This window comes from Taudactylus pleione, unplaced genomic scaffold, assembly GCF_031769625.1.
Source record: "Taudactylus pleione unplaced genomic scaffold, aTauple2 ptg000126l, whole genome shotgun sequence".
Taxonomy (NCBI): Eukaryota; Metazoa; Chordata; class Amphibia; order Anura; family Myobatrachidae; genus Taudactylus; species Taudactylus pleione.
In genome coordinates, this window is record NW_028284528.1 from 1,724,181 (window position 1) to 1,740,427 (window position 16,247).

A 16,247-nucleotide genomic window follows, 5' to 3' on the forward strand; every position below is an offset into this window, starting at 1 on the left:
CCACTCGCGAGCGGCTGTCCTCTCGCAAGTGGGTCGATGGTCCCCACTGCGCATGCGCACGATGGAGGGAGCTCCGTCGTGCGCATGCGCGAGACCCGACGAGCGAAGGACTTGCTGACATCACTAGTGATATCAGTGGGAGTGATTTTGGCTCTGATAGAGCCAAAATCACTCCTGGCCTTGCGGTTGAAAAACCCAACCGCAGGCTTTTATTCGCAGTTCCGATGGTCGCGATGGTCAAGACCATCGTGACCATCATTCTGCACGCTCGTATATGCTGTGGGTGGTGACCCACAGTTATACGAGCGTCCACGAGGACGCTCCATATTAATGGAGGTGGGCCCTGATTCAGAGCGAGCGCTCTGGTCAGAGCGTCCGGCTCTGAATCAGGGTCATAGTTCAATCAGCGATCGGATTGCTTTCCTCTATGCAGCTTGTGGGGAAAAAATGCATTTGAATAATTTTTTGTAAATGGTAGGGGATGTTCAAGGTAATTCACACAATCATTCTATAGGAAGGCAAAGAACAGAGGGAATGATTCAGACCCGGTCGCAAGCTCTGAGTGCTCGCAACCGCGTCAATGTTTGCCCACTGGGCATGCGCATGACGGAGCCGACTCCGTCGTGCGCATGCGCGAGACCTGGCTAGCGACGGGTGCTCCGTCGCTCCAGGTCTCACATTAAAAGGGGGCGAGCTGTCGATGGTGATTGACAGCTCGCCCCGTTTGGTAGGCGGGCAGGGGGGTGGCTGGCCAAACGGAGGTGTTCCCGAAGGAACGCCTGTCGTTTGGGGGCAGCCCCACTGACATCACCAGTGATGTCAGTGAGAGAGGATCCGGCTCTATTAGAGCCAGAAGCTCTCTGGGGCTTGCGGCCACGAGACCCTACCACAAGGGTCTCATCGCAAGCCCGATGGTCGCGATGGTCTTGACCATCGCGACCATCAACCTGGCCGCTCGCAATAGCTGTGGGTGGTCACCCACAGCTATGCGAGCGGCCAGGAGGCCGAACAAAAAAAAAAACGCCCTGATTCAGAGCGAGCGCTCGTTCAGAGCGTCCGTCTCTGAATCAGGCCCAGAGGTCTTACTGAAGCACCACTTAACACCCAGAATATTTGAATTGTAGCAGCATCCTCTGGAATAACATTCCTGGTTACTGGTTCCCGGGATAGCCGCAGTCTGTCCTGTCTGTTGGACTCACAGAGCACTGAGCCTTATCTGTGATAGAGAAACTGGAGCTCATTCAGACCCGCTGGCAAGTTGCGGTCGCTCGCTTGCAAAAAGGGGCCGGATATTTAAATGAAGTGCTCGATCTGCGTCACGTAAGGATGGCCACTATGTTTTAGTGAGCTACGGCTAACTGCGCTCGCAAGTTTCTACAGACGCCCCCTCGCCACTCGCAACACACGTCATCTCCGGGAAATTAAGGATTAATCGGGACCATCGTGAGCCATCGGAGCTGCTCGCAGCCTTTGGGGTTGCCTTAACCTGCCGCAAGCACAGCGGTCAGTGCTGGCTGAAATTCATGCAGGTGACGTGTACAATGACGCTACTTTGCTAATTATGCACGCCCTTTAAACAGTGTTTTGGCGGCCTGACACGCTTGCGTTTGCACATCCACTACCCCATTCACAAGCACCTTCCCCTGTTACCTCCCACAAACGGCGCTATCTGTCACTCAAAGCAGCAACCTGATAGTGGCTTACGAGCAACCAAAATTAGATCGCAACGAATGGCTTGCACACACGCACTGCGAATTATACGCATGCACAGATGGGCGAAAATTGCTCATAGCGAGCGATCGCGCCTTAGCGAGCGGGTCTGAATCAGGTCCACTGTCTGTAAATAATGCAGATGTATAATGATCTTTATAAACAACCTTATGTGGCTGGGATCATAGGCGCTGGTGAGCTTGTCAATCTGAGACCCTTAAGGTGTCCATCCACTAGCAGACATGAAAACGACTGCACGATTACGACATTGTAATCGTGCAGTCGTTTGTCAGTCTGTGATGAGCCTGCACTGAACGAGCAGTCGTTCAGTGCAGGCTCATCAATCATCTGCAAACATGCTCAACCTGACCTTATCGTCAGGTTGACCAGCATGTTTGCACGATGATAGATGTCTAAACGACCAGTGGGCACATGCATTGCTGGTCATTTTAGACATTTTTGCAAACGATTTGCAAATTATTTGCAAACAATTGAATGATTGTTATCGTTCAACCACTCATCTTATTCATCTAGTGGATGGGCACCTTTACAGCCAATGGTGGCTCTGGTTTTATGTGTACAGTATATATTACTATGGATTATGAGACTGAACAACTTGTTTCTAATCGATTGTCACCCCCAGTAACCGTCCAGAAACTGCCATTTCACAGAAAGTGTGGTCCATCAACGGACAGGTCAATCTGTACGCACTAGCGATCTCCGTCCGTAAGCACGTGCCTGATCCAACGCACTTGCAGTTACCGATTACATCCTTTGGTGCCATATGCTGAAATCTGCGAGATCTATACTTACTTAAACTTGCGTCCGATTCGGAATCGGGCCCTAAATTGGCAGATAAGTCCCTTATGATTAAATTATGCAGTAATAGACCTGTTACCTTGGTCATTTCCGTTGAAACACCATTTGACTCCAGGAACACTGGAATTGTAGCAGCAGCCTCTGGAAAAACAGTCGCTGGCATTAATTCCGGGATAACCGCAGTCTGTTCTGTCTTTCGGATTTACTAAGCACTGAACCTTATCTGTGATAGAGAAACTGTCTGTAAGTAATGCAGATGTATAATGATCTTTATAAACAACCTTATGTGGCTGGGATCATAGGCGCTGGTGGGCTTGTCAATCTGAGACCCTTACAGTTGTACCTCCCACCCATAGCCCCCCAATGGTGGCTTTGGATTTATTTCTATATTTTACTATGGATTATGAGACTGAACAACTTGTTTCTAATTGATTGTCACCCCCAGTAACCGTCCAGAAACTGTAATTTCACAGAAAGCGTGGTCCATCAACGGACAGGTCAATCTGTACGCACTAGCGATCTCCGTCCATAAGCACGTGCCTGATCTAACGCACTTGCAGTTACCGATTACTTCCTTTGGTGCATGCTTACTTCCTTTGGTGCACTTAAACTTGTGTCCGATTCGGAATCAGGCCCTAAATTGGCAGATAAGCCCTTTGGGATTAAATTATGCAGTAATAGACCTGTTACCTTGGTCATTTGCGTAGAAACACCATTTGACTCCAGGAACACTGGAATTGTAGCAGCAGCCTCTGGAAGAACAGTCGCTGGCTTTAATTCCGGGATAACCGCAGTCTGTTCTGTCTTTCGGGTTTACTAAGCACCGAGCCTTATCTGTGAAAGAGAGAGGTCGTATTGGTAGACACACAAGGTGGGTGACTGGTGGATCATGAGCTGCTGGGGATTTTCAAGTCCCAACCTGCCTTGGAAAGTACATAACACTAAAAGATGCAAGGCTTAATACTTCCAATTGTGTTTTTTTATTTTTTTATTTTATTTATTACATTGTGATTTACAAAAGAATGAACTTTACATTTTTACATATCACCTTTTTGATTTTGACATTAGACCAGCTAGCTCTCTTAGGGGGCCTAATTATCAACAAATATTTGCAGGATATTCCCGGAAAATCCCCCTTAAACACCCACTGTTTAATTGGTGAGTTTACCAAGCACCGTCCAGAGCTTGGCCCCGGCAGCTAACGCTATATTCAGACAGGCTACAGTCTGCAGTAGTTACCAGGAGAGGATCTGTAGGATCTATCCCCGGCAATGGCTGCTCACACATGTGTGGTCCATAGTCTGTGCATGCACAGTGGCTCGGCGAGGTCCCGCAGAAAGACTGAAGTGATCACAATTGCGATCACTTAATTTCAAACACATCGCAGGGACGATGATTATGGACGACACTTAATTTCTTATTACTGTGATAAGTGGCAGTATAATTATTGTCTTAAACCTCAGTAATACCCCTTTCAGACATACAACCCGGGAAATTTCCTGCTCAGACCCGGGAATTTCTCCTGTGCAAATTCCCGGGTATTTGGTCGAGACCCCCCTTTCACACTACAGTGTCTACCCGGGAAATTCCCAGGAAGACCCCTTTCAGACAAGAGCAGGGTTTTTCTGCTTACCTGCCCCTTCTCTGCCGTCTTCTCCTCCCAGCCAAAAGCTGGCCAATCGTAATGCAGTTTTTTTTTTTATTATAATTTTTTAAAACATTTATTTTAATTCCCTGGTGGTCCAACGGGAGTGCGGGCGGCCCACTGTGGCACAGCCGGCCGGTGCTGGGGGTGGCGAGCAGCAGCACTGAGCGTCCTATAGGACGCTCTGCGCTGTCAGCTCACACAAAGTGGCAGCGATGAGCGTCCTACAGGACGCTCTGCGCTGTCAGCTCAAAGCAGCAGCGCTGCGCGTCCTATAGGACGCTCTGCGCTGTCAGCTACATGTCAAAGCTGCTTGGTGCTGCCCGGGAGTAGTAAATTCCCGGGTAGCACCATTCAGACAGAAGCAGGGTAAAGTCCCGGGAAAAACCCTGGTCGATTGCAGGGGTGGCTACCCGGGAACGTGTTCCCGGGTAGGTACCTTTCACACAGACATGAGACCCGGGAATTTTGGCCGAGGCAGGCCAAAATCCCGGGAATCTCAGTATGTCTGAAAGGGGTATAAGGGGCATATTTATTAATTATGATTAATAAATATACCCCTTACTCAGAAAAAAAAGTCTTTGGAGTTGTCCCATCAGCCCAAATTCAATTTAGCCTCAATTTCCAAAATGTAATGCTTCCCTACTGCTGCTGCTACTTATTTAGTGCTGACCTGAGACAGAAGAACCAACTTTACTATGTAGGAGACATGACATGTTCCCCAAGAGTCCCAGTCCCATTGCAGCTGCCCAAAATATCAGCCCCGTTCATCCCGGTATACTGGAATCACAGTAATCACGTCACAACCTCACTAAAGCTGACCACACATCTAAAGATTATCTGTCCAACCAGCCAACTAGTTGATTGGTTGGTATGAAAATCTGGTAAGGAATACAATCAGCAATTTGCTCCCAAACGCTGGAAAATGGACTAAAACTGTTGTTTGAACAAATAGTTTAGATCAACATTTAACAAACTTGTCTGACCGACCATTTTCATCTGTTCTCTGGCATTTAGGAGCAAATTGCTGATCATCAGTTACTCCCATACGTTACCAGATTTTCATTCCAACCAATCAACAAGTTGGCTGGTTGGATGTAAGTTGGTCTAGTGTGTGGCCAGCTTTAGTTTAACCTGTGTGAATGCTCCATTGCCACAGAGTTATGCTAATTTAGTGGCAAATGAGATGCCACTGAGCTGCGTACAACTCGTGAACACTTTTAGATGCATGTCCCACGACTCCGTGTCATGAACTGTTGTAAGAATCTGCTTACAGACAAACGACTCTTCACAGCGGTCAGTTATGTCAGATGGCTTCTTTACTCATCACAAATGTTGTTACAGCACACTTGTATACATGAGATGGCTTCCTGACGCTAGCTACGACCCACCACCCCTAGTCTTGCTGCTAGTCAGCATCAGAAGTCCCACCCACCAGATCCCACAATCCTCTTATCCATCACACACTCCAGAGCAATCACACCCATGTAGTGCAGCTGTGTGGAAAACCTTTCCTGTAGGAGATAGCAGGATCCTTAACCCTGCCTGCAACTTGTCCCAGGGAGTGAGTCCTGTTCTGGACATCAGAACATAACAAAGTACCCTCTATGTCACATGCCCTTCCCCTTAGCTTTGCCATACTTGGTGAAGTGGACTCTTTTCCCTTTAAAAGATTTCCCTTTTCCCAACTCTCCCTTTCTTAGCTTCGCCAAGTTTGGTGAATCGGCTGCTCTGGAAAGTGCAAATGTTCGTGACAGGGCCTCAGCATTACTATGGAGAGCCTCAGCTCTATGTTCCACTGCAAAGCTGAAATAAGGATGGTTGCACTGCTGCTGAAGTTTTGGACAAGGTTCTGTGTCAGATATAGTTTTAATGTTCCTGTCACCTCCCTTTGTGGTCTGTTGAGGTGGAGTTCAAGGACGCAAGGGTCTGCAAAACCTGGGACGGAACCTTCGTGGCAGAGGACTCTGCTTCCTTTAAGTGTTGCCTTGCTAACGGAACTGGCATTATAGGATGAGGTACCATGAGAGCTCGAAAGACAGGTTTAGGAGCAAATGATTGGTAGACTATGCAAGTTGGGCAGTACCGCTTGACCATCGTGCAGATGCCCGGCCAGTATAACCTCTGGAGCACCCAACTGAGAGTTTTCTCCTCTCTCAAATGCCCTCCCACAAGGTGCATATGGGCTGGTGCCTATACCAAAGGGACATATACTTGCGGCACCAAGTGCTGATTAACCATTTTCACTTGTACCATTGTACCTATATAGCGGATCCCATTTTATTATAAAGTATGGTTCTATCTGAGCAAGTCTCTCAGCATTCCATACTTTAATCACTTTCACTACATCTGAAGGCTTTTTCCAATGCACCATCATTTAACTGATCTTGAGCAAAGTCTTGGAGTGACACAGTCCTGGACACTGGAGACCAGTCTTCCCCACCAGCTGTCAAGGTATTTGTTTCCTCCCTTCCTTCTCTGACCAGGACTTCTTCCTCACATCTTATGAAACGCAATGCTAGTCTGGTCTGATTGCAGTCAAAGCCTTGTATGCAGGCTCCAGATATCACGGCTTCTTGGTTTCTCCCTCCGGTTCCAGGGTATGAGTAACAGGATCATGTAGTGTCGGACGGCCAGCCGGTGATTCAGTTGCCAGCATGTCTGGACCAATCTGGTCAAGTATAACAGAGCTGACTGTTGCTTCCTCTCTACTTCCCTGACATAATTCCTTTTCTTTCCACAGTTCCCACTGGGAGTCCCAGTCTCCCAAAATGTCGTTGACAGGCATGTGACATCGTCGTACATGGCATTCTGGGAGCAGCTTCTAGGGAGAGAGGACAAAAGAGCAGCAGCAGGGATGAGGGACCCGCCTGCCCAAGGTTAGAATAAGGCAAATGCTGCCACCCTGGCAAACGGCCTCCCCCCCATGGCAAGCAGTGCCCCCCCCTCCCCCCCGACTGTGCAGGGGTACTGAGAGCCAGGATCGGGAAAGGGGGCGTGACCTAATCACGGGAGGCAATGCCACGCCCCCTTAAGATTACAAAATATATATATTTTTGCAGCGCTGTGCATTTGTCAGGGGTGGGATGCTGTGAGCCCCTCAGCCCCTTAGCCCGAGGAAAAGTGTGATCGCTCCCCCCCACAGGCATAGGAGACTGCTATGGCTGCTGCTCAGCAACCGTGAGCAGTCTCCCACTGCAGCCAAGCACGCAGCAGTGTGTGCTGGGCTGCTGTGAGCTAAGAGGGAGAGGGAGCAGCGCCGAACCTGGTCCCTCCAGAAAGCCCAGGTAATTAGTACACGCTCAACCTCCCCCCCCCAGCACCCCTGTCCCTGTGCAATTTCGTCCGAAACTGAATAAGGCCCATTGCCCGGTGTAGGGATTGCGTTTCTTTTTAGAATCCTTGATTGAAGCAGACATCATGACTAACGTAGCCTATGTATGAATTTCTGTGGATCTTTATTTATTGGCATTGTTAGAGAACCTTCACCCTCATTTTGGTGTTCAAGGTGCATTAGAGAAAACAGTTAGCACTAGAGATGTGCAGATCTCTGAAAACCGAACACACCCGAGTAAGGGGCATATTTATTATCGTGTTTATCACAGTAATTAGAAATGAAGTAACGCCCAGATGTATTAATAATCATCGACCCTGCGATGTGTTTGAAGTGAAATGGTTGCTAATACGATCACTTTACTTCTCCTTCAGGACCTTGCGGTGCTACTGTGCATGCGCGGGTTGCGGACCACACGTGTGAGCGCCCATTGCTGGGGAGAGATCCTACAGATCCTCCCCTGGTAACTATTGCGGACTGTATCAGAAGATGGCGATAGCTACTAGGGCCATGCCCTGGATGGAGCTTGGTAAATTCACCAATTAAACAGTAGGGGGTAAATTTACTAAAGTGAGAGTTTTTAGAAGTGAGTTTTAAAAGTGATGTTGCCCATAGCAACCAATCAGATTCTAGCTAGTATCTTCTAGAAGGTGCTAATTAAATGTTAAGTAGAATCTGATTGGTTGCTATGGGCAACGTCACTTTTAAAACTCACTTCTAAAAATTCTCACTTTAGTAAATTTACCCCTACGTGTTTCGGGGGATTTTCCGGGGATAACCTTGTAAATATTTGTTGATAAATAGCCCCATAAATTGACACACAGAATTACCGCAGCTGTAGGTAGTGCTGCGCATGCGCTGGTTTTACGGGATGTAACAGCGCATGCGCAGCACTGATTACAGCTGCGGTAAGTTAGTTTTCCCTATCTATTTCCCGAAAAGCTGTCATAAAAAATTACAGCTTTTCGGTAGGGATGAGCGGGTTCGGTTCTCAGAGAACTGAACCCACCCGAATTTTGGGGATCTGGGGCCATCCGAGCTAAGCTCGGATCTCCCCGCCTGCCCCGCATCCCCCTCCCGAGGCAAAACCTTGTGATCTGCTGTCGGATCTCGAGGTTTTGCCTTGAGCGGCCATTTTTGAAAATCCCTTTGCCTTCAATGAGCAAAGTGCTGATTGGCTGAGAGCTCTGGCTCTGTCAGCCAATCAGCGTTAAGCCCATTGAATGCAGGGAAAAAAGATGGCGCTGGTTCCCGCGGCTTTCACCCCCGTCTGCCGACACACCAGCTGCTGGCACACCCCACTGCCGGCACCCCCGTTGCCAACACACCAACTGTCAGCACCCCCACTGCTGACACCGCCGGCTGCCCCGCTGCTGACACCTCTGGCTCCCCTATGCTGCCGACACCACCAGCACCCTGCATTGAGAACACCCTTGCACTGCCGACACAGTCAGTAAACCTGCACTGCCAGCACTCCCACACTGCCATTCCATGTTCTGAGGACACAGTCAGCAACCCCTGCACTGCCGACACAGTCAGCAAACCTGCACTGAGGGCACCACTGGCACCCCCTCTCTGTGGACACCACCAGTATCCTGCACTGAGGACATTGCCAGCACTCCGACACTGCCATCCCATGTACTGAGGACACTTTCAGCAATCCCTGCACTGCCAACACAGCCAGCAAACCTGCACTGAAGACAACGTTGGTACTGCCGACATTGCCGGTACCCTTCACTGAGGACACTGCCAGCACCGCAGCACTGCCATTCCATGTACTGAGGACATCGTCAGCAACCCCGCTCTGCCGGCACTGCTGTCACAGTAAGTGCACTATTGGTGTATCCAACCCACACTGTATAACACATTGTATCCGTGTTGGAAATTGGAAGCTGAACTGCCACATGTTAGTGCGGCCCACTGTGTCACTTAGCTTAGTCAGCCAGCTAGCTGGATGCAACCTTTTGGCCTTAATATTGTGAGGTGGTCAAAATTAATTGGAAATGACTGGAAATAAATGTTATTGAGGTTAATAATACTGTAGGAACAAAAACAGGCCCATTTGATGTGATTTTAGCTGTTTTTATGATATTTTAAGAAAAAATCCAGATACAAAACCAAAATCGAAAACAAAACACCAATGAAAAAAAATCCAAAACCAGATTCAGATCCAAAACCAGGGGAGATCCAGATCCAAAACCAAAACACGAGAGTCGGTGAACATCTCTACTTTTCGGAATAGATAGTTATGGAGAGGAGGAATGATGAATTCCTCTGGTAATTAGGTAGAACCGCATGCAAGTTTTAAACCTAATTACCTCCAGAGAAATTTTTGTTATGATGAATAAACCCCTAAGAGAGCTGCAGTAGCTGGTCTAATGTCAAATTCAAAAATTTGATATAGAAAAAATGTAAAGTTCATCTCTTGTAAATCACAATGTAATCAGTGGCGTAACTAGGGTATATGGAGCCCAGGGCAAGTTGAAAAATGGAGCCCCCCCCCCACCCCCTATGTGAGCGTGCACCAAAAACTGGGTGTGGTCACATGCTACAAAGGGCGTGGTCACTGAAAAATTGGACGTGTCAACATGACACACCCTTTTTTCGTCACTCTGGGAACATTCCTTTCCATATGCACCTTAATGCAGTGCCCCTTATACAGTGCCCCCTATGCAGTGCCCCCAGTAGTGGTCCCCCTTATGCAGGCCCCCAGTAGTGCCCCTTATACAGGGTCCCATTAGTGCCCCTTAAACAGTGCCCTCAGTAGTGGTCCCCCTTATTTAGGGTCCCATTAGTGCCCCTTAGACAGTGCCCCCAGTAGTGGTCCCCCTTATGCAGGCCCCCAGTAGTGCCCCCAGTAATGGTCCCCCTTATGCAGGCCCAAGCAGTGCCCCTTATACAGTGCCCCCAGTTGTGGTCCCCCTTATGCAGGCCCCCAGTAGTGCCCTTTATACAGTGCCCCCAGTAGTGTCCCTTATACAGTGCCCCCAGTAGTGCCCCTTTTACAGTGCCCCCAGTAGTTCCCCTTATACAGTGCCCCCAGTAGTGGTCCCCCTTATGCAGGCCCACATTAGTGCCTCTTATACAGTGCCCCCAGTAGTGGTCCCCCTTATTCAAGCCCCCAGTAGTGATACCCCCTATACAGTGCCCCATATACAGTGCCCCCTGTAGTGATACCTTACATAACACACACAGACATACACCAACAAAACAGAAAACACTGACACTAACTTACCTGAATCCCCACTTCTGCCGCGCCCACCGCTGTCACCTCCTCCGTCCTCCTGCTCGGTCCCACTTAGTAATATGGGAGAGACGTCATGACTGCAGGAGCCGGAAGGCGGAGCTCATGAGTGTGCTCCAGCCCGGCTTTGGCAGTGGGCGTAGCAGCCATTGAGAGTCTGTCTGACTCTCATTGGCTGCTGAAACACACACATCGCCGCAGCCCTGGTTGCGAAGTCTAAGTGTTTATAAATACTGTGGGCCTGATTCAGCATGGATCGCAAGTGCTAAGAGGCACGCAATCAGCAGATTGTTGCATACTGCGAGGATACGCAGACCCATGGCACAGTGATTGACAGAAAGTGCCATTTGGGGGGTGGTGACAGTGGGGTGGTCAGGTGAATGCAGGCATGCGTTTTAATGTCGTTGCAGGGCCATGCATAAATTAGCCACTGCGATACCACACGCAGCCTGAGGCCTCATAGCATGTACTGAAGTTGGCAATTCCTGAGTGAGGTCTGACCTGCAGTAACTGTGCATATGGATCCGATGTTAATCGATGTTACCGATTGTTTCGCTATGTTGACAAAGTACACGGATGTGAGTAAGGGGAAGTGGGCGTCCTTATGTTAGGCTGCGATCACAATGCGAATGCAAACATTTACATATCACCGCTGATATTAGCAACTGCGCTGCATGCGAATAAGCAGAATTGTGATCCATTGTGAATCAGGCCCTGTAGCTTCATTGCTGCAGTGAAATAACATGAAACAATCCATTTAAAAACACGGCACCATTATATATGTTATATGTTACCGTGTGGCATAATGTGTAAATGGCATTACCGTGTGGCATAATGTGTAAATGGTATTACTGTGTGGCATAATGTGTAAATTGCATTACTATGTGGCATAATCTGTAAATGGCATTACTGTGTGACATAATGTGTAAATGGCATTATCATGTGGCATAATATGTAAATGGCATTACTTTGTGGCATAATATGTAAATGGCATTACTGTGTGGCATAATGTGTAAATGGCATTACTGTGTGGCATAATGTGTAAATTGCATTACTATGTGGCATAATGTGTAAATGGCATTACTGTGTGGCATAATGTGTAAATGGCATTACCATGTGGCATAATATGTAAATGGCATTAATATGTGGCATAATGTGTAAATGGCATTACCGTGTGGCATAATGTGTAATTGGCATTACTGTGTGGCATAATGTGTAAATGGCATTACTGTGTGGCATAATGTGTAAGGGACATTATAATATAAGTAGGAAAAATGAGGAATAATCAGGAATGAAAATATAGTGTTATGGATTGTTTGAAGAAGGGGGACCCCAAATCGGTGTCTTGCTTAGGGCCCCATGAGGTCTAAATCCGCCTCTGAGCCTAATAGAAATATTAATTTTCTCCATAATAATTCCAAACATGCTATAGCATTATCTATACAGTTGGGCTCAATTGTCATTTACTTGAAACCCAAGTGTCAGTATGGTATAGTATAAGGACCCCCAAGCATTAGTGTACCATTTCTCTAGGACCCTAGAGCAGTCAGCTCCCTACCTATCACATATCTGGTAATCACGGGGTCCCAAGAACAACCTACAATACGTTTAGTAAACGGGAGATTCTCCAACTATTGGAGCTAGAAGCTGGCAGAAAACTAGGGGGTAAATTTACTAAGATGGGAGTTCTATTAAGAAGTGATGTTGCCCATAGCAACCAATCAGATTCTACTTCTCATTTACCTAGCACCTTCTAGAAGATAATATCTGCAATCTGATTGGTTGCTATGGGCAATATCACTTCTTAATAGAACTCCCATCTTAGTAAATTTACCCCTAGGACTACTACAAGCATCCAAAAGCTACAGACAGATCAACAGTCCAACACATTGCCGATGTTCGTGTAATTGAGTGATTATTTGCAATTGCACATGCATGAAAGGTCCTGAAAAACCCTACAACGTTGCAATCGGGACAGACAATATCAGCTATGGGGTGATGAGCATTCCTGGCTGGTCACCTGAAGTGAGCGCAAATAAATCTGTCTCATGCCCGTTTTATGGGAGTGTGGCGGGCATGTGAGTGACAGCGGCTGCATTCTGGGTTACACAGTCATAGCCACAGAGACCATATTCAGACTAAGATACTGCACCTGCCGTAAGATAGGACAGGTGCGAGTGTTGATGGTGCGTGCAATGGCGTGCTGATAGTGACGTGTCAGGAATCACTAGCGGTGTTACAGAAAGTGGACGTCACAAGGTTTTCTCAGTCAGACACAGGTTACTACACCAGGGGAGGGCTGATGCTAGCATTGGCATATTAGCGCAGGCGCGAGTCCGGCAACATACCCAAGAGCCGATGCAGCAGCGTTCACCTCTGAATCAGGACCGGTATGTATTACCTTCATTTCCTTTGGTGACGACTGGCCCCAGAACACAAAGCAAGACCTGAATGCACAGCAGGAGGTTATTCATTCTGTTACAGTTGCTAATCCGGTAGAGAGGACAGGTTGAAATGCAAAATTTAGCATTTTATAGTTTCAGAATGTTTACAAAGTTATTTTGCTCTCGTCGGCTATATTTATACACAGACATGTGATAGTTATGACATAAAACTTCGCTACATTTTATTTATTAATTCTTTTTAATGAAGACTTTTTTGCGTTTAAAGTTGTCTCCACGGAAAATAACACAAGGGCGAGCAGATGTTTTTCGTGTGCCCTATTTCACCCTACGGGACATTAGGTGAGTTTCACACAGTTCTATTCATTATCACTTAGGACCTGATTCAGACCCGCTCGCTAGAATGCGTTCTCTCATAGGTGGTCGATATTTGCAATCTGCACATGCGCTCACCAAGCATAGACAGCCCAGCTGAATGAGTGACAGGAGAGGCCGTTTGTGGGTGGTAACAGGGGCAGGCCACTAGAAACGGGGGAGTGTCTCAATGCTGTATCAGAGGTGTGCATAATTAACAGGCAGAGTCATTGTACACATCACCTGGTTGTATTTCACACTGAAGTGATCGCAGTGCTTGTGGCAGGCTATAGTCAACCTCAAGCGCTGCGATCGCATCCGATGGTGGCTGATGTACCAATGGTTTCATGCACTTCCAGAAAATTACGTGCACTAGTGGGAATCTTATGAATGGCTGTTGGGCGTCTACATACAAAAAGTGATCGCACGTCAAGCATAGCGGGCGTGCTAATGCCTTGCATTGCGATCGCCTGCCTTGCTGGGCGTGTGCAGGATTTGCACACGCTGGGTGCGAGCGAATGCATCTAGCGGGTGAATCTGAATGAGCTCCTTAGTTTCTACAAAAGCAATTGAAAATGAACATTTTCACCTACTGTTGGAGAAATGAAGTGTTGAAGCCATTCATCATAAAGGTAATGCAGGAGACATCATAGATATCTCCTGCTTACCATTCTCTCCCGGTGTGGCCCGCTGTCCCCATACACTAGTATCACAGATATCTCCTGCTTACCTTCCTCTCCCGATGTGGCCCGCTGTCCCCATACACTAGTATCACAGATATCTCCAGCTTACCTTTCTCTCCCGATGTGTCCCCATACACTAGTATCACAGATATCTCCTGCTTACCTTTCTCTTCTGGAATGGCCAGCTGGCCCCATACATTAGTATCACAGATATCTCCTGCTTACCTTCCTCTCCTGGAATGGCCCATTGTCCCCATACACTAGTATCACAGATATCTCCTGCTTACCTTTCTGTCCCGGAATGGCCCGCTATCCCCATACACTAGTATCACAGATATCTCCTGCTTACCTTTCTCTCCTGGAATGGCCCGCTGTCCCCATACACTAGTATCACAGATATCTCCTGCTTACCTTTCTCTCCCGGATTGGCCCGCAGTCCCCATACACTAGTATCACAGATATCTCCTGCTTACCTTTCTCTCCCGGATTGGCCCACTGTCCCCATACACTAGTATCACAGATATCTCCTGCTTACCTTTCTCTCCCGGAATGGCCCGCTGTCCCCATACACTAGTATCACAGATATCTCCTGCTTACCTTTCTCTCCCGGAATGGCCCACTGTCCCCATACACTAGTATCACAGATATCTCCTGCTTACCTTTCTCTCCCGGTGTGGCCCGCTGTCCCCATACACTAGTATCACAGATATCTCCTGCTTACCTTCCTCTCCCGATGTGGCCCGCTGTCCCCATACACTAGTATCACAGATATCTCCAGCTTACCTTTCTCTCCCGATGTGGCCCACTGTCCCCATACACTAGTATCACATATATCTCCTACTTACCTTTCTCTCCCAGAATGGCCCACTGTCCCCATACACTAGTATCACAGATATCTACTGCTTACCTTTTCTCTCCCGGAATGGCCCGCTGTCCCCATACGCTAGTATCACAGATATCTCCTGCTTACCATCCTCTCCCAATGTGGCCCGCTGTCCCCATACACTAGTATCACCGATATCTCCTGCTTACCTTCCTCTCCCTATGTGGCCCACTGTCCCCATACACTAGTATCACAGATATCTCCTGCTTACCTTTCTCTTCTGGAATGGCCCGCTGGCCCCATACATTAGTATCACAGATATCTCCTGCTTACCTTCCTCTCCTGGAATGGCCCATTGTCCCCATACACTAGTATCACAGATATCTCCTGCTTACCTTTCTGTCCCGGAATGGCCCGCTATCTCTATACACTAGTATTACAGATATCTCCTGCTTACCTTTCTCTCCTGGAATGGCCCGCTGTCCCCATACACTAGTATCACAGATATCTCCTGCTTACCTTTCTCTCCCGGATTGGCCCGCAGTCCCCATACACTAGTATCACAGATATCTCCTGCTTACCTTTCTCTCCCGGAATGGCCCGCTGTCCCCATACACTAGTATCACAGATATCTCCTGCTTACCTTCCTCTCCCGGAATGGCCCGTTGTCCCCATACACTAGTATCACAGATATCTCCTGCTTACCTTTCTCTCCCGGATTGGCCCTCAGTCCCCATACACTAGTATCACAGATATCTCCTGCTTACCCTCCTCTCCTGGAATGGCCCGCTGTCCCCATACACTAGTATCACAGATATCTCCTGCTTACCTGTCTCTCCCTGGAATGGCCAGCTGTCCCCATATAATAGTATCACAGATATCTCCTGCTTACCTTCCTCTCCTGGAATGGCCCACTGTCCCCATACACTAGTATCACAGATATCTCCTGCTTACCTTTCTCTCCCGGATTGGCCCGCAGTCCCCATACACTAGTATCACAGATATCTCCTGCTTACCCTCCTCTCCTGGAATGGCCCGCTGTCCCCATACACTAGTATCACAGATATCTCCTGCTTACCTGTCTCTCCCTGGAATGGCCAGCTGTCCCCATATAATAGTATCACAGATATCTCCTGCTTACCTTCCTCTCCTGGAATGGCCCGCTGTCCCCATACACTAGTATCACAGATATCTCCTGCTTACCTGTCTCTCCCTGGAATGGCCAGCTGTCCC

The 16,247-nt window shown here is 48.0% G+C and overlaps 1 long non-coding RNA gene across 1 annotated transcript in view; it reads right to left on the reverse strand.

Annotated features, from left to right (window-relative positions):
* LOC148523882 (uncharacterized) overlaps positions 1-16,247 on the reverse strand; it is a 90,306-nt gene that overhangs the window by 16,437 nt on the left and 57,622 nt on the right. Inside the window, exons 2-3 of the long non-coding RNA XR_015878411.1 lie at positions 3,220-3,363; positions 2,609-2,752 (exon numbers count right to left, since the gene is read on the reverse strand). This is a non-coding gene — a long non-coding RNA (uncharacterized LOC148523882). The remainder of the gene's footprint in view (positions 1-2,608; positions 2,753-3,219; positions 3,364-16,247) is intronic.